Source organism: Durio zibethinus, chromosome 14, assembly GCF_047325235.1.
Source record: "Durio zibethinus cultivar Kanyao isolate XHJ-2024 chromosome 14, ASM4732523v1, whole genome shotgun sequence".
NCBI lineage: Eukaryota > Viridiplantae > Streptophyta > Magnoliopsida > Malvales > Malvaceae > Durio > Durio zibethinus.
The window spans coordinates 16152368-16172351 of NC_143175.1; the positions used below are offsets into that span (position 1 = coordinate 16152368).

At 29.6% G+C, this 19984-nt stretch overlaps 1 pseudogene; it reads right to left on the reverse strand.

Annotated features, from left to right (window-relative positions):
• Window positions 1-1275: 1275 nt before the first annotated feature.
• LOC111295399 (26S proteasome non-ATPase regulatory subunit 7 homolog B-like) overlaps window positions 1276-19984 on the reverse strand; it is a 39314-nt pseudogene continuing 20605 nt past the window's right edge.

A 19984-nucleotide genomic window follows, 5' to 3' on the forward strand; every position in this document is an offset into this window, starting at 1 on the left:
CTTAAAAGTAAATTATTTATAACTTAATGATAAATTATTAATAATTTAGTAGTAAATTATTCATAACATAGTAGTAAATAACTAGTAACTTAATTGTCAATCATTAACAATTTTTTTATACTTAAAGTTACTAGAGACTGAACCCTAGTTACTTGCAGAAATGAAATCAAAACTTTCATTTTGGGTTGGAATAAACTTACTATAAACCTAATTCAATAAAAAATTTGTAAAAAAATTCTAAACTTGAATAAAACAATAGTATTATTATATAAAAAAAATTATCTCATATATTATTAATAGATTTTTTAAATTTCATATTTCATAATTATAAATGCTTAACAACATATTAGTAAATCAATGATAAGTTAATAAAAAAAAGAAATGATAACTTAATAATTAATCATTGATAACTTAATACAAAATAAATGATAACTTAATGGTAAATTAATGATAATTTAATAATAAATAAGTTTTAGTTTAATAGTAATTAATTGATAAACTTAGTTAATAAATTACCGATAACATAATAGAAAAATCAATATTTTAATTGTCAATTATTGATAAATTTTTTTTAAACTTGAAGTTGTCAAGAATTGAATCTTGGTAACATAAAAGAAGTTAGAAATTTTATCTTGAGAGGCTAGGATAAACTTACCATGAACTTATTCAATAAAAAAATTTAGTGAAAATTTTTCTAAATTTGAATGAAATAATAATCTTATTATATAAAAAATTATTTTATACTAGAATTGAACCCTTACTTTCTTACAAGAATTTATTGTTAAATAGATGATAGCACAAATTTTATAAATAATAACCAAAAGTATATCTTAAGTTACCCAAAAGTTACTAAAATTACATAAAGAAGTTATCAAAATTTAATTAAAGATTATCAAAATTATATCAATGATTACTAAAATTATATCATAAGTAACCAAATTAATATAGAAGGTTATCAAAATTGTATCAAAGATTATTAAAATTTTATCAAAAGTTATCAAAAATTAAAAGTATACCAAAAGTTATAAAATCAAAATTACTTATACCAAAATCATTATTTATCACACTAAAATCAAAATTAAATTTTTAGTATTTATCATTGTTATCATAATATAAAAAAATTATTTATTAAAATAAATTTTTAAAAATAAGAATTACACATTTATCACGTATGTGTCAATAAATAAATATATATATATACACACACACACACACACCAGAAAATAAGAAAGGGATAAAAATTGGGTGTTGAAAAGAGCTATCATCTACTATATATTATCTGAAACCAACCTGTAAATGATACAAGATTTTATGGTTTAGTGGGAGTTTTCCTTCAATTACAAGATCAAGATAACTTCTTATTTCTAGAAGTTGAGCATCCAATCCTTTCAAGGATGTTCGCTTACCAGTCACCTCTGTAGCAAGGGTGTTAATCGTTGCATCCTTCACATCCTTGAGCAAGTGATCCACACATGTTAAACAGGGAAATAAATATAAATGAAAACAAAAAATGGATATTCATCTATGCTGCACCTACCTTGCAATTCAAACCAAAAATGGATTAATATTCAATGCATAGACATTCCACATACCAATTTTCTCAACTTCATGAGCAGCGATTTCCAATGGCACATGCACAAAATGATTTATGGCTTTTCTGGGTGGCATTCTGAGACCACATCGTGTTAGAAAAATGGGGTCCAGCCTTATGTAAGTGGTTTTGGATCAAGTAAAGGCCATGGGTCTTGATCTTTCATTTTACATAGAGCCCTAGCTACTTAATAAAAAAGAAGTGGGGTTGTTTTAAGGGAGTGTCAAAAACCAAATAGAGAAAGAAAAAAAGCTAAAAAAAGCAGAGAGAAAAAAAAGAGGGGAGAGTTGGTTGAACGAAAGTCAATCCATGGTCCGATTGAGTTGGAACCTTGTCAAGAGGTTTGTGATTTAGAGTTTTACATTCTGAACGGTGAAGATCGAGTTTGAAGCTCTCCAGGAATAAATTCATGGTGTATTTGTTGAGTCACTTATTTAGTGAGATTTCTCCAATTGTTTCTCTAGTTGTTGATTAGCTCTAGTTTTAGCTTGAGAAGAACTTTGTATACCTATTATTTGATAATGAATATTTTTTTGATGGTCTGTGATTTTTTTCCTTTACACTGGAGGGTTTTCCACATAAATCTTGGTGTGCTTTATTTTTCCTACATTTTTTTATTATTGATTGTTGTCTATTGCTTCTATATTGTTGTGATTATTACTTCAGATGCAATAAGTGGTATCAGAGCGAGGGTTATTTTGAGACATCGATACAGAAGTAACCTAGGATAGAAGTAAATTATGTTTGAGATCATGGAGGGTGATACAGGTTCTATAATAAAATTGACAACATCGAATTATTCAATTTGAAAGCCTATGATGGAGGATCATCTATACTACAAAGATTTGTATGAGCCAGTATTGGGTGATTTGGCTAAACCAGCAGATATGAAAGATGAAAGCTGGAAGAAGCTAGGTAGAAAGACGCTGGCTACAATAAAAAAATGGGTTGATATCAGCGTGTTTCACCATGTAGCGCAAGAGTCAGATGCTCACATTGTTTGGAAAAAATTGACAGTATTGTATGAGAGAAAAACATCTATGAATAAAGTTATGCTTGTTAAAAGGCTTACAACTTTACAGTACATGGATAGACGATCTGTTACAGAGCACTTGAGTAATTTTCAAGATATATTTAATCGGATGACTACTATGGAGCTTAAGATGGATGATGAAATAAATGTGTTATTTCTTTTGGGTTCATTACCAGACAGTTGAAATACTCTAGTTGTGACTGTTCTTAATTCAGCTCTTGATTATAAGGTGACATTGGAGATAGTAAAAGATAGTATGCTTAATGAAAAAGTAAGATATAAACATTGGGAATCAAGCTCTAGTCACAGAGAATAGGGGTAAAAACATCGATAGAGGTCAGGACTCAAAAGGTCGTGGTAAGTCTAAACATGGATCCAAGTCTAGAGGTAAAGTGAAGTGTTTCTATTGTGGTAAGACAGGTCATATAAAACAAAACTGTAAAATCTTAAAGCAAGAGCGAAAAGATGAGAAAAGTAAGAGTTTAGATGATGGCAATATTGCAGCAGTGAATTCAGATAGTGATTTAGTTAATTTGATTTGTATACATGGTGATTGTAATCATGTTAGTGATCCCGACATTGAGTGGATAGTTGACACAGAAGTGACATATCATCGTATTCCTAAGAGAGAGTTGTTTACAACTTATAAAGTAGGAAACTTTGGTTGTACCAAGATGAGAAACAAGAGTGTATCACAGATTGTTGGGATTGGGGATATTATTGTACAAACAAGTACAGGTTGCATGTTGATTTTAAAGGATGTCAGACACATTCTAGATATAAGAATGAACTTGCTTGCTATTAATGTCCTTGGTAAGGAAGGATATGAAAGTCGACAAAAGAATGGACAGTGAAAGCTTCTCAAAAGATCTATGGTGTTGCAAAGGAAAAACTATGCTGCACAATGTATAAGACATGGATGCAATTGAACGATAACCAGGTAAATACCGTTGAAAATGATACTTCAGCAAACTTATGGCACAGGAGGCTGGCATATATGAGTGAAAAAGGGTTACAGGTTTTAGTAAGGCAGTCTCTTATTCTCTTGACCAAAGGTATGTCTCTCGATTCATGTGATTATTGTTTGTTTGGTAAGCATCATAGAGTTTTTTTTCATAAAAGTTCTAAAAAAAAAATAGATTAGAATTAATTTATTCTAACGTATGTGGTTCCATTGAGGTTGAGTCATTAGGTGGTAGCAGATATTTTGTTACTTTTATTGATGATGCTTCACGTAAGACTTAGGTGTATATGTTGAAATACAAAAGTCAAGTATTACAGTATTTTTAAAAATTTCATGCCATGATTGAAAGGATGACAGGGTTACCCTTGAAGTGTATTCGAACTGATAATGGTGGGGAATACACATCTAAAGGCTTTAAAAAGTATTGTTTAAAGCATAAGATCAGGCATGAGATGACAGAACTTAAAACACAGCAGCATAATGGTATAGCTGAAAGAATGAATCGCACCATTGTGAAAAAAGTCATATGTATGTTGAGGATGACAAAATTATCAAAGCCATTATGGGGTGAAACAGTCAACACAACTTGTTACTTACTTAACAGGTCACCATCAGTTCCTTTGGGCTTTGACATTCCAAAAAGAGTGTGGACAGGAAAAGATACTTTATACTCTCACTTGAAAGTTTTTTGGTGTAAAGCATTCATGCATGTGCCAAAAAAGCAGAGATTAAAGCTTGACAGTAAAGCCACACAATGTGTGTTTGTAAGATATGGTGATGAGGAATTTGGCTATAGGGTATGGGATCCAATAAAGAGAAAGACAATCAGAAGCAGAGATGTTGTCTTTCATGAAAAAGAAACCATAGCAGACCTTGAGAAAAATGAGAAAACTACACGAATTACTGTTGAGTGTGATGTTTCAACACCGACAGAGATTTCACAAAAAAGAGCCACAGATGATGAAAATGAGTAAGAAACAGAACTTGGGGATATGAATGAGCTAGCCACAGTTGGTAATGAGTCAGATGCAATTAGTTTTAAGCAAGGGGAGCAATCCTCTCCACCTGAAAGTGTTGAGATACCTTCAGCATCAAGTGATGTAGAGTCTCAACCTAGAAGATCTACTAGAGAGTGCAAGCCATCTACCAGGTATCCAAGTTCAGATTTTATTTTAGTTACCAGTGAAAGGGAGCTAGAAAGCTTTCAAGATGTGCAGGCTACTTTGGATAGAGAGCACTGATTAAAAGCAATGAAAGAAGAGATGGAGTCATTGCGAAAGAATAGTACTTATGATCTTGTTAAACTTCCAAAAGGAAAGAGGCTATTAAAGAATAAATGGGTGTTCAAGTTGAAAAAAGATGGTGACAAACTAGTGAGGTACAAAGCTCGATTGATAGTAAAAAGTTTTTCTCAGAAACCAGGCATCGATTTTGATGAGATCTTTACTCTAATTGTAAAGATGAGTTCTATTCGAGTGGTATTAGGATTAGCAACTAGTTTGAATCTTGAGCTTGAGTAACTTGATGTTAAAACTATATTTTTGCATGATGATTTACAGGAGGACATTTATATGAATCAGCCTGAGGGTTTTGAAGTGAAAGGGAAAGAGCACTTAGTTTGCAAATTGAAGAAAAGCTTGTATGACTTGAAACAAGCTCCGTGATAGTTGTACAAGAAGTTTGATTCTTTTATGGTGAGTCATAGCTATAAAAGAATAGTAACGGATTCTTGTGTGTATGTTAAACAATTTCTTAATGGTAACTTCATTATCCTATTATTATATGTTGATGATATGTTGATTGTAAGACAAGATGCTAGTATGGTTTACAGGTTGAAAGAACAATTGTCTAAGTCCTTTGATATGAAGGATTTAGGTCCAACAAAGCAGATTCTTGGTATGGACATTATCCGAGATAGGAGAGCTGAAAAGCTATGGTTGCCACAGGGAAAGTATGTTGAAGGAGTACTTGGTAGATTCAACATGTAACATGCTAAATCAGTTAGCAGTCCACTTGCCAACCATTTTCATCTAAGTAAGAAATCTTGTCCAGTGTCTAAGGAATAGCAACTAGCTATGTCTAGTATTTCTTATTCTTCTATAGTCGATTCTTTAATGTATCTTATGGTTTATACAAGGCCTGACATTGCTCATGTAGTTGGTGTAGTGAGCAGATTTCTTTCTAATCCGAGGAAGGTTCACTGGGAAGCAGTGAAATGAATTTTTAGATATTTAAGGGGTACCTCAAAAATATGCTTGACTTATGGAGTTTCACAACCAATTTTAGAAAAATTTACTAATGCTAACATGACAGACGATCTTGATGGTAGAAAATCTACTTCAGGGTATTTGTTCACTTTTGTAGGAAGAGCTGTATTTTGGCAATCTAAGTTACAAAAGTGTGTTGCTTTGTCAACTACATAGGCTGAGTATATTGCAGCAATCGAAGCATGCAAAAAAATGCTTTGGATGAAATGTTTTTCTTCTTGAATTAGGGTTGAATCAGAAAGAATATGTGATATTTTGTGATAGCTAGAGTACTTTAGATTTGAGTATGAATGCCATGTACCATGCTAGAACAAAGCACATTGATGTTAGATATCATTGGTTATATTTAGTGAGTGAAGAACAGCAGATGCTATTAAAGAAAGTTCATACTGATAAGAATATAGTAGATATGTTGACTAAGATACTTCTCAGGGAAAAATTGAGCTTTGCAGTAACTTGGCTGAAATGAGTTCTCTGACCAAGGTAATTTCCAAATGAAACTGCTATGGTGATGAATCTCTTCCTAATGGGGCTGGAGGGGGAGATTGTTAAGAAAATGGAGTCCAGCCCCATGTAAGTGGTTTTGGACCAAGTAAAGGCCATGGGCCTTGATCTTTCATTTTACACAGAGCTCTAGCTACTTAATAAAAAAGAAGTGGAGTTGTTTTAAGGGAGTGTCAAAAACCAAGTAGAGAAAGAAGAAAAGCTAAAAAAAATAGAAAAAAAAAGAAGAAGGGAGAGTTGGTTGAACGAAAGTCGATCCGTGATCCGATTGAGTTGGAACCCTGTCAGGAGGTTTATGATTCAGAGTTCTACATTCTGAACAGGGAAGATGGACTTTGAAGCTCTCTAGGAATAAATCCATGGTGTATTTGTTGAGTCACTTATTTAGTGAGATTTCTCCAATTGTTTCTCTAGTTGTTGATTAGCTCTAGTTTTAGCTAGAAAAGAACTTTGTATACCTATTATTTGATAATGAAGATTTTTCTAGTGGTCCGTAATTTTTTCCCTCTACACTAAAGGGTTTTTCACGTAAATCTTAGTGTGCTTTATTTTTCTTACATTTTTTTTATTATTGATTATTGTCTATTGTATCTGTATTATTGTGATTATTGCTTTAGGCGCAACACATCAGACACCGATTAAGATTTTATTCAGACACGCATATAGGTAGTCTATCGAAAGTGATAGGAAATCTCAATTCCTACAAACTTATGTCCTTACCTCTTTCACTTTTTCAACGGAACAGTAAGCTTTTGTTGGTATTACCAGCTCTTTAAGTTGGACATCAATGATGACCAAGATAGGATTTGGTACACAGCTAGTAGCTACAATATCAGGACAATAGATAGTAGAAGAAAAAGAAATTACAGATGACAAACTTACCCGTTAAACAATCCAAGAATGTCCATATCATTATCATGTACGTAGTATACTATACTATGCAACAACACTGCTTTTGGAAAATACGTACTATAATTGGTTTCAATGTCAATGGCTGTCCGGTATATGCAATTCAAAGGCTCTTTAATGCATGTTACCTCAATTTCATCACAATTAAAACATTTGCCTACATATATACAAGTATTCCAAGCAAATATTAATGCTTAAATTTTCCATACCCAAAATTTCAAGCAAGTTAAAATCAAGCAAACCATGGAAACATAATTGACATCATATAAAATCAAACAAATAGTTCTTTCATTAATAACACATAGATAAAAAAAAATTTTACCTGACTATAAAAAAAGTTTCTTTAAATTGAAAAAAATAAATAAATAAAAATTAAGATGGTCAAATGATAATAATAGTCCTTATACTTTAACAAAATTTAAATTTTAGTCTCTTTATTATAATTTATAGAAATATATCCCTCGTGCTATATTATTTGATAATCTTAATTCAATCACTAACTTTGTCAAATTTTACCATTAAAAATGTTGACATACGCATTGATCTTGCTGGCATGACCTTAACTTTGTTGATGTGATGTTAACTTTGTTGATGTGATAATATAGATAAATGAAATCAATTATTAAATTGTACTAATGATCCGTTTACTAACATAAAATTTGAATTTTACTTCTTCTAGTTAATTTATTAAAATATTATCCTCATATAAGTTAAATTTGATAATATTAATCAAATTACTAATACGATCAATTATTCTTTAATAAGTTTACTAACATAATCAGTTTCTTTTTTGAAAACCATCTAAAAATTAAAAAAGTATTAAAAAATTCAAAAGAAAATATGCAAAAAATTTAAAAAAAATGATTAAAAAAAGGAAAAAAATGATTTTTTAATCTATTTTAGATTTTTAAAAAATTAAATCAGATTTCAATTTTTTTAAAATAGTTTTTAATTTTTAGAATTTATCATTTTTTTAAAAATATTTGAAAAAACTTAAATTTAATGTTTTTCAAAAAATCACAAAAGCTTAAAAAATCAAATTTTTTATTTTTAGAGATTTTTTTAATTTTCATTTTTATTAAAATTTTATAAATATTTTAATTTTTAGGTGATTTTCTAAAAAGAAAAAAAAAATCATATCAGCAAAGTTAATGAAAAGTAATTGATGGCATCAATAATTGGATTGACATAGTCAAATTCAATTTATACGAGGATAAAACTTTTATAAATTATACTAGATGATTAAAATAAATATTTTATGTGAGTATAGAGACCATTTGAACAATTTGACAACTAATTTCATTCATCCATGTTACCACTTCAGCAAAATCAATGACTATGTTATCAAATTAGCAACCATGCTAGCATTTTTAATAGTACAAATTTGACAAAATTAGTAATTAGATTAAGATTATCAAATCAAAATAGTATGAGTACTACATTTCTATAAATTGTACTAAAAAGAGTAAATTTTAAATTTTATTAAAGTACAAATGTATTATCATAAGTTGACCAAGACTTAAGGATTTGAATTTTTAAAAGAAAATTTACTATATTTATCAATGAGTTCATGGGAACATAACAAATTTCACTCCATATTGATTTTTTATTCCAAAAAAAAAGTTATATAAAAAATTGCTTAGTTGTTGGTGACATCGATGGTGCCTTAGGAAAAGGAACTGAGCAAGATGACGATGACTCGCTTGCAAGTATCTTTGGTGATTTTGTTAAGAGGGTTTGGTTTGAGAGAATCCAAAAATTTTCTCCCGAAATCTTGATTGTAGGTATCTGATTCTCATGTTTGGTTTAGGGTTATCCGATTCCTACAAAAAATATCAGAATTTCAATAGTACCCAAAAGTCTCGGAATCAAAAACTCACATTTCCTTATGGTATTTTATGATTTCAGGTGGAAAGTTACTTAAGTTTCACATTTGACCTAAATAAAAAATTACTTCTTTCTATGTTACCCTTTTAAAAAGCAACGTCTAACAATAAAATTAAAATTTTGAAAGTCAATTACGCCTTTTGTAATGAATATAATGTAGTAATTGTTCATTGTTATTTTTTTATTCCATATTTCTATGAAGGAAATATGGAGAGAATAGAGGATAAAGAAGAAATAGGTTCACCTGCTCCAACCTCCACTAGAACGTTGTTAGGCAAAAAGCATTGTAGGAGTAAAGACAAACCAATTGTTGAATTGGTTGAGCAAATATGCAATCTAAGAGCTGTATATGATAAGGTATTGCGCCCAATTGAAGGCATTTCAGCTTTCTTCAAGAAAGAAACCAAGAGTATTGATAGAAAAATATCACTTTTCAATAAAATTATATAACTCAACAATTTCTCGACTAATGAAATATTTGCTGCCGGTGAGTATATATTGAAAAAAATCACAAAGTAGAGTTTTTCTTTACATTGTCACATGTATTTAGAAAGGACTATATACGAAAACAATTAAACGAATGTAATGCCTATCGTTCATTCTTTGACTTTCCTCTTCCTGGACACATGTAGAAACATAATACATATTGCCAGTATTCATAACTTATGTATTGTTGATATACATTTAGTTAGCATAAAAAGTTTTTTTTTTATTGCAAATAGATTGGGATATTCTAAATTCCTTTTTTGAAATTGAATTTAATATTTAATCTTGTATCGATGACAATTTTCTTATTTATATTAATAGAACAAAAATTGTATTTGTGTGAATGATACAATTTTTACTTGTATAAATTAATAAAAAAAAAAGATCATGACAGTGTTTAATTGAAACAATTGGGAATGGTATTAATTGAAACAATTATGGTTTTTATTAATTAAAAACTATATGAAGTACAAAAAATTGAGAACTCATGTATAAATTTACAATTGAATGGTTGTCCTCAATCCTCAATGTGCAAATATGGATACATAGTCATACCATTCTTGAAGGACTTCATCAATTTCGTCTTGCATGAAGTATTCCTTCTTCGCCCACCATTAACAAATATAAGGATTCAATGTCAATCAACTTCCATTTTATATACATGTTTAATAGAAACATATTAGTTAGTAGATTATATTTATACTAACGTTGTTTGGTGTTCTCATTAGATCATTTACAACAAATTTTCTCATGAAATAGAGGACATAATATCCACATTCTACAAGTTCTAGTTGATGAGTAACCTAAAAATCGAATTTGTTCGGTGGTTAAAGTGATTTTAAACAAATTCAACATAAAAAAATATATTTTACACTTATCGAAAATATCACCAATTTGAAATTTCTATTTTTATGAACAATGCCTAGTCCTCTAAATCAACACAAACGAACTCATAAACATAAATACTAGTAAATACACAATAAAATATTTTATAAAGTTGTTCACTTAAACGTGAATGTAATACCTCTTTATTATATTGACAAACTTGGGTTTAAGGCTTCAACCTTTCTTGTTCTAAGTCCAATAAGTAAGCAGTAAACATATTCATATGAATGACAACTAGCTGCCCACCTCTACAAATAATATGAATGATATCTAATGTTAAAATGTAATACTTGTAACAATTATACAAGCTGGATATCATACATAGTCAAGTAATTACTATGAATTGAACTTACTTGGAATTAAAAGGCACCGAAAAAATATTCGGGCTGTTTTTGCAATGCTTGACCTATAACACAAGCATGAACTGTGAAAGACTAGAACCATGACTGATATAGTTTGGGTCAATGAATCTATATGTATCAGTTAATTTTCTTTCCTTCAAATCTTTGTGCAAGAAGCTGCATGATGAAAATCAATAATAGTATTATACTGTTATATACAATATAAAAAAATATTTTCATAGGATAAATTTAAATCAGTATATAAGTTAACCTCATATACATAGTGTATAAGTATCAAATTGTTATACACAATATAAGAAAATATATAAGGTTAACTTATATACACAATAATTTCAACGACCGATATCTTTTTCATCTTATAAAATATGTCAATCTCTAACTGCCCTATGAATGTAGTCGAGGGATAATCAAATAATCTATACTCAACCTCCATGATAATGCACAATCCTTCTACTAAATGCTCATGCACATAAATGGATAGTGCAATAATACTAGATTATATAGATGGGATGATGTGAGTCTGAACATCATGTTACAAACAAATATCAAATATTATTGTAACAAAATCAAATCACAAAAATCAAATTAAAAAATAAATCAATTCACAGAAATCACCAGAATAATGATTACTAGAGAAAAGGTTTGCTCTAACACTTGATCTGCAAATTCATTTCTAATAATTTTGGTAACAAATTGACCTCGAGCCATGTTAGGCTGCATTGCAACCAACAATGCTTCCAATACAGCAAGTCATTGCTATTGTTGCTCTATTATGGCTTCATATTCAGTATTATTCATTACATAGGGTTTAGGTTGATTTTTGAAATACTGTGTTGGAGAAACAAAGCTCCCAACCCTCTGAACATGACTAGGTCTGTCTTTTGATCCTAAAGCTAAGGATAAAGGATCTTCGCCATAACCAATTCGCAGTTCACTAGATTCATATCTTGTAGTAAAGTCCTTCTGAAACACAACATCCTAGTAAGTAACTAAACATTATTTATTCATACATAAAAACCCATTCAACATATGTGATATAAAAATGAAATAAACTTATAATCTTATTAGCCATTCGTTCAGTTGCTTCATTCCTATACGCTCTATCTTTTTGCATATGTCCTTTTTTCCAAACATTCCATTTTGGTGTTTCGGTGCTTGAGCTAGAAATTTCTTGAAACCATATAAAAATATAAGTTTTTAATTTTCATTAAATGAAGTTCATAATCTTAAACCATGAGTATAATAAAAGCATTTAAATACTTACAAGTTCATGCTTCACATTTGCATAACTCTTTTTTTATGTTCAATGATGAAACACTTGTTAGGCTCATATTTTTTTTTTGTTATTCTTTGGTTTTCTGCTAAAAACAAAATCAATCACATATTAACAAAAATCTAGTTTGAACAATATATTATAAAAACAAAATAAGACTGCTATGCATACGTCAAATTTACCTGCTAGACGATTTCAAACAAACTGTGACCATTCTACTTCACTAATAACATCTGAATATATCTTTAGAAGAGGAGCCAATAGTTTAGCATTGTTAGCAAATAGTAAAATATATTTTGTTGTCAATCTAATTTTAAAGTCTCTTAATTTCAACTTAGCAAATTGCAACACAAGCTTCTTAAACTCAAATGGGACGTAAAACAACTCCTATAGAAAGATTAAATTAAAATATTTCATTGCCATAATTACATTCCATAAACAATGAACAATAAAAATGAATTACTTTAGATTTGATTGTTATAACTTACCACAATCGAATCCCATATACTATCCTTCTTATCATCTAAAACTTTCCTCTAACTAGGGTAGTTAATGGATATAATCTATCGGACGACACATCCAATGTGGTTAGCCATCTTTGTCCCTCCACTTAACACAAGCTACACATCTTCATTGAACTCAACGTGAATTTTTTTCCTAGTTGCTTCAAACGTTTTACCATGTCTTCTAGATTTTTTCTTTTTTCAAGAAGATGTGTCGATTGAGAGTTCTTTTTATATTCAATAGATGAAGAAATGTGTTCTTTTGAAGCTATAATATAAACAAATCTGTACGAATTTATTTATGGAATAAGATTAACATAAAATACTGGTAATGCCAAAATATAAAAATACATAGCAAATACAGAAATGAAATATACATAGCAATACATAAATGAAGTATACATGATTAACAAAGCAAAAATAAACATATATATAAGCCATAAGCAAAGACACATGAGAAAATACATAAGCAAATACGACAATCTTAAGGTATTGTGTTCAAAGAAGCCAGACAACAAAAAATAGTAGATGTGGGTTGTAAAGATCAATGCCTATTCCAAGTTGAAAATATTCCCAATGAGCATGACTTGTCATTACTGGAGCAAGACAATTATGTCTCACAAAATGCTATTGTGAATTGAACTGTCAGGATTATACATTTATTATACAGTAGATAAACATAATAGAACATTGGAAAATGGCTTTTTTATGCCCCTCCAAACCCTTTTTTATTATCAGATATATACCCAAATTCACAAATACACATACCATTGCTTTTTGTTTAAAATGTTGAAATAAATGCAATACACAGTACCTTCCTCCAACAATTTAAAAATATATACATAAATTCACAAATACACTATTCATTGCTTAAAATTTTAAGTTTGAAATGCTAGATCATGCTAATACATAACACATAATCCAAACAAAAGCATCCAACCATAAAGCAAAAAGAAAAAGAGAAAAAATTGACTTACCAAAGTTAGGCTCGGTGGTGGTGGTGATGGTTTAGGCTCAACAGTGATGATAGAGACCTAGTGGCAAAGGCAATTGGATGATGGATTAAGGGTTTTCTACTTTAGGGTCTTCATTTATTGGTTGAGGGTTTAGGTGTTGTAAATAGAATGGTTAAAATCTAATAAGGTTTAAAAAATATCAATTACTACATTTCTTTTAAATAAACAAACTAACTGAGTTAAGAAATTTTTTTAAAAATATCAATTACTGTGTTTCTTTTAAATAAACACAATAATTGAGTCAAGTAATTTTTAAAAAGATCAATTACTATGTATTTTAAAATAAACACAATAATAGTTCTCGTAAATTTATTAAAACATGTTAAATGATCAATTACTGCATTTTTTTAAGAAAAACACAATAATTGAGTCAATTTTTTTTAAATAACCAAGTACGGCATTTATTTATTTATAATGTATTATTTGGTCATTGTAATATTTTTAACATAATCAATTACTGTGTTTTTTTTTTAAAAAAAAAACAACATAATAATTGTTCATAATTATTTTTTTCAAAAAAGGTCAATTACTGTGTTTTTCTTATATAAACACAATAATTAGTACAATTTAAATTTTATAAAAAATATAAAATCCTACGTTCCTTTAAAGATAAAGGCATGAATTGTCATGTTTTTTTTTTTTTTTAACAAAATGTTGTGTTTGTTATGTTGTCAATAATATATGATAAAAATGCATAATTTAACAAACATAAATTACTCTCAACAAAACATAGGAATTTGAAATCGAGATGCCTTTTATCCCAAAATTAAACTTTGGTGAATATCACATTTTTCCTCTTAATCCAACATTTTGTAAAATAAACAACCCCTTATAGTTATTGACAATGCTTAAGAGAACCAAAAGGTGTACGATCACTTTCTTTATTAGTCTCTATGAGATCTACATTTTTATCATATCTATTCTTCAATTTTCCCTTTCTTTCTACTTTTTTTTTTGAGTTTTGGTTTTTCTTTCCTGTTCGTTTCCTCTTCTCCGTGAAAGCTTGTTAATTATAGATTTGGCTAGCTTACGAAAGAAATTGTCTACTGTAATATCACGAGGTAGATGTTTCATTTTCAAAATTTTAAAAATTTTAGCTTATACGTAAAGTAAATTTGAGTTTTTAGCCGAACCTATAAGCCTATTTGACCTAGTTGAAGCTTTTATAAGAAGTACTGTTGACATAGAACTGTTTTAAAAGTATTGTAAAGAGAAGTTAAAATATCGTTTGACAAACTTAATACAAAAGTGCTATAAATTTGTTGCGAAAACTATTTGACATTATTTTTATATAATTTTAATAATTAAAAATAAAATAATCAATTTTATTAAATTAAATCATACATTTTTAGGTGAAAAAATAAATATAAAAAATAAATTTTTTTATTAATTATAAAAATAAATAAATTGAATAAATAAAATATATAAAATATAAAATAATATAATACTATTCTAATTTTATGAATTATTGAAGAGTAGACTGAAAATTTAAAAATTTTCATTAAATACTTGTTATTAAAAGTAACATTTGTTAAAGACGCTTTAATTTACAATTTTGTCTAAAGACTTAAATCTGCTTCTTGCATAAATTAAAATTTTTAAAATTTCAAAGATCAAACACGGTTTCTATTTTTATAATAGATAAACTCTTTTATAAGCTAGACCAAACACCCACTAAAACTTCTTAAAAAAATGCTAATTTAATAACAAATATTTAATAAACATCTTTTACGTTCTCACTTTACTCTTTAATAATTTACAAAATTCTAAAGAAAATTTTATTTCATTTTTTATTTTATCTATTTTCTATTAAATTTATTTATTTTTTATTGTGATTAATAAAAATATTTCTTTATGTTTCTATTTTTCTACTAAAAACTTGTGATATAATTTAATAAAGTGGACTGTCTTATTTTTTATTTATTAAAAATATATAAAATACTATCAAATAGTTTTTTCAACATTCTACAATATTTATGTATTAAATTTACCAAACTATAGATTTTTTGTATAACACTTTTAAAATAACTCTACTCTAACAACGCTTTTTATAGAAATTCTAGCTAGGCTAAACGGATAAATCCACAAATTATTAACAAAAGGTCTGATATGGGCACGTTAACCCCGGTGGATGTAGGCCTACTCAGTCGCATGGAATCTTTGCCCAAAGAAAAGTTTTGATGGACATGGGTTTTATTGGGCCAAGTTTATGGACAGAAACTGGGCCTTTTGGGCTGATATTAATAGGATTGGTTGGATATACATTTTGTTCGGCATAAATGGAATTTTCACTATCATCACTTAATTTGGATTGAATAAAGAAATCTTGATAATTACAAGGCCAAATAGTTTATTTATTTTAATATTTTGTGATAAATTAAAATATTCGGGTTCATTACGTTTTGACTTTTCTCCTTATAATTTCAAGGTTTTCTTTTTTTACGTTTTCTCCTGTCTAAATAGCATGATTCAAATCTCATTCTATCAATATAATATAATATAAGTCTATATATATTATTCTTTGCAAAAAAAAAAAAATTGATATCCTGTTCAAAGCCCGCTAATGGTCATCACTTAAAATTAGGTTATACATCACTATTCTTAATCCATTTTAGTCCTAAGTAAATAAATTTCAATAATGAAATAGCAAGACTAAAAGAATATTTTATAAATTTTTTTTATTAAAAAAATGGCATAAAACTTCATAATATACCTCTAATAAACTTAATTACTAATTATTAAACTTTGTTTTTTTATGACACTTATTAGACTTTGGTTTATATAACTGTTTGTGCCAAGTTGAGTTGAAGGGATAAAACCTTGAAATCACAATAGAGAAAAAAAGAACGATTAAGAACAAAGATCGGAGATGTTCCCAACATTTGTGTTTTGATGCTAAAGTCAAATGTCAATTAGAGAGGAAAGTAGAAAACAGAATAGAAAAAGTAAAAGAATGTGAGATGATATAAATAGTACTTAGATGACTCTATTTATAACTGATGGTGAGAGGTTTCGGGTAGCCAAAGTCAACCCTATAGTCACGATGACTTGAAAGACTGAGCTAACTTAGACATTGACCATCCACTTAGAAAATGACAAGTCAGTGTTCAAGGGGCTCGTTAGGCAAATTTGTGAGGTGACTGAGCTAACGTGGCACTATGACCTTAGGTCAGTCTAATATGTCAAGTTGGCCCAAAAGTCCAAAATATCCCCAACTATTTGTTGGCAATCTCTAATGAGAAAAGATGACCAAAATGCCCTTTGAACCTAAAAATGCCCCTAACATTTTATCTCTCTACTAAGCAATCTAAGTTTTAAATTGACAAGCATTCATTGAGCCATATATGATATGTGTTTGGTAATATTGAGCTTAGGTTTCTTGAGCATGGGCTTTGAAATTTTATTTGGTTAATTCGATCTTAAGTTATGGATGTGGGTGGCTGTGGATGCCAACGTGAAAGAGGAATAGATCAAACAAGTCTACAGTCAATTACGAAGTGTTTTGTGTGCCTGACATCATGTCTTATTATAATTCACTGATCTACTACTAAGATAGCTAATGCTGGATTTATGCTTTTTTGTAGTTTGTAAATTTACCTTTTGCACTAGTGCATGGCTGACCTAGTAGATGTGAATAGCTTAATTGAGGTGACTGACATGCTCTTTTTTCAAATTGATTTGTTGTCAGAAAGTGAATCTATATTTAATAAGGAGGGAGAAAAATTGGCAGTTAAATGAATTTAGGCTGATAATGTGAAAAGTCATCATCGGTGATCATTTTACCACATGGCATAATTTGGAATGTTTATCTGATCTCTATGTTGACTATATAAAAGGCCTTTTAGGGCTTCTATCTCATTTTACAGCCTTTTTACTTTCAAATCAACCTAATTTGATTGATCTTAAATTTTTCTAGCTTTTTTTCAACTGATCTTCCTATTCTTAAATTTTTTTTATACGTTTTTTTACACTTTTTCATTATGTCTTCTGATTCTAATATGTTTAGAAGTTTTAAGGTGGAGCCAAAAAGAAGTCATCTTAGTCGTAAGGGTTATTCAAATGTTGAAGTGTCTTCTATTATTGAAGGAAAAGATTATAGCCGAATAGCTTTTTGGTTGAATCCAATGTTTGTTCAAGGTAAAAAACAATCGAGAATAAAGCTCATGCTAGATGAGAATAGGTATATCATGGTGTGGATCAGCCTCATGTTGCAATAAACTCTACCATAAAAAATCCTCTAACCCTGACCTCAAAGGTCAGTTTGACTCCTCTGGCTAACCTTCTTTTTTTTTTCTTCTGCTCTCTCTCATTCCTAACCTCAAACTTTTATTTCTACCTTCTCTCAATGTCCTTTTAAGTCACCCTTAGGGTCCAACTCTAGTTTGCATCTTAAGTCTGAGGAGTTTTCTGCCTTTTCTTTCTCTTCTTCTTTTTCTTTTGATATGATGAAAGTCCAGCTCCTATTCGAGTATAAGCCCTTGTTACCTTATCAGAAGATGATCATTTGATAATGAAACTTTTTAAAGTGAGCAAGCTTAAGAAAAGCAGGTATAGGGGTCCAACCAAGTCGATGAGAAAGGGAAAGGTAAAGGTAAGGAAAAGGTTGTCTCAGGTAATGATGTAGACAACTTCATCCCTCTTTATACCTTTTATGACGTAGGCATAATTTTGCAAGATGTGATGTAAAGCTTAAAAGGTAAGGCCAATCCTGAGGACTACTTTAACATATGCTCGATGCATCACTTCCGTGCTTTGAAAGGTCAAGTTACTATTATTTTAGATACTGAAAAGATTTGGTGTACTATGAGTCCATAGTAGTTAATCTAAGGTTTCTTTTACATTTTTTCATTGTTAATCTTCTTTTTTCTTATGATCTAACTATTACTTAGTTCATCTTAAATTTTTTTTAGTACATAGTAGGGTTTATCATTTTTTACAAGAAGTTGCACTTAGTTTCCCACAATCCTTTTGTTTAGAGAATTCTTTATAGTCAATAAGCTTTCACATGATAAGAGTTGGTTTTACGTCATAGCTCAGCCTATGAAAATTTATTTATAGATTGTCTGAGCTTAATAAAGAGTTAAAAGTTACTCTTCTTCTGTATTCAAAAGGATAATAATAAAGTATAGGAGGTGAATAATGGACCGGGCACATTTAAAAACATTTAGGTCAATCTTTTTACCATTAACGAGCTCGAAGCTCAGGACAAAATAATGGACTTCCTCAAAAGAGGGAGTTAGTTGTCGATGCCTACAAGCTAACCTCTCATTCTGTTATCGATAAGGTTAAGCACTAAGGTAGGTTCGAGATAACTTCACGCGATGTTTGTTCTATTAAATTTTTTCTAACACTTAGCTTGTCCTTTATACAAACATGTCACCATAGATGGAAGAGTTTGAATTTACTGATTTCATCCATGTTCTTAAACTAAAAAAAATGGTAAGGCTGTCATTCAATTCGATGCTCCCTCGAAAAGAGTGAAAATAATTAACCCTCCTCCTTAAATTTCCATCTAGCTCAACCACGCCTCAAAAAAAGCAGAAGCAGATGGCCCAAAGTGAAAGGCTCAAAAAAGGTAAAAGACTAATGTTTCTTATTTTTTGTTAGGTTGAACACTAAGTTATAGCCTCCTTCAAAGTGGGTGGCAATAAACATAAAGTTCTACTCTACAAAAAATGCATTCGAAAACCCCAAAGTGGTCAAAAAAATCGTATAAGCAACCCTCTTCGAAAAAGGTTAATATATCTTTGAGCTCAATTTTTTTTAATTTTTCTTATGTTTTTCAAGTCTAAGCTCAGTTTTTATTTTATGTAGTCTTTAAACAGATCTTGACCTCTATCTCCCAAATCGTGGGTCAAAGTTTATTGAATGTCTACCGAGCTCTTATGTATTATTATAAGATCGAGTATGACTTGAAGGACTATGTTCAGGGTCGTCACACACCACCGAGGCTCACAAGAAAATGAAGGCATCTTTAGCTGAGACAAAGAAAGACAAGGAAGAGCTCAACAAAAAGGTGGATGACTTGGCTTTTAAGCTTGAAAACATGTTAGTCCAAAACGCTACAACTAAGTTTTTTTAGCAACAAGCTAACCTCAAGCTTAAAGAGGCTTTGGCCAAAATTGCAACATTGAAATTAGAGTAAAAAGCTGAAAAAAAAAAAGAAAAAGCAAAGTAGCAAGCAATGGATGATTTTTTGGCATTCAAGGAGTTTTATGATATGCAAACAGAGTTTGCTCAGAAACAGGTTTTCGATGCTTTCAACTTGGGATTGGAAGAGATCTAGTTTCGCTTCGCTAACTTG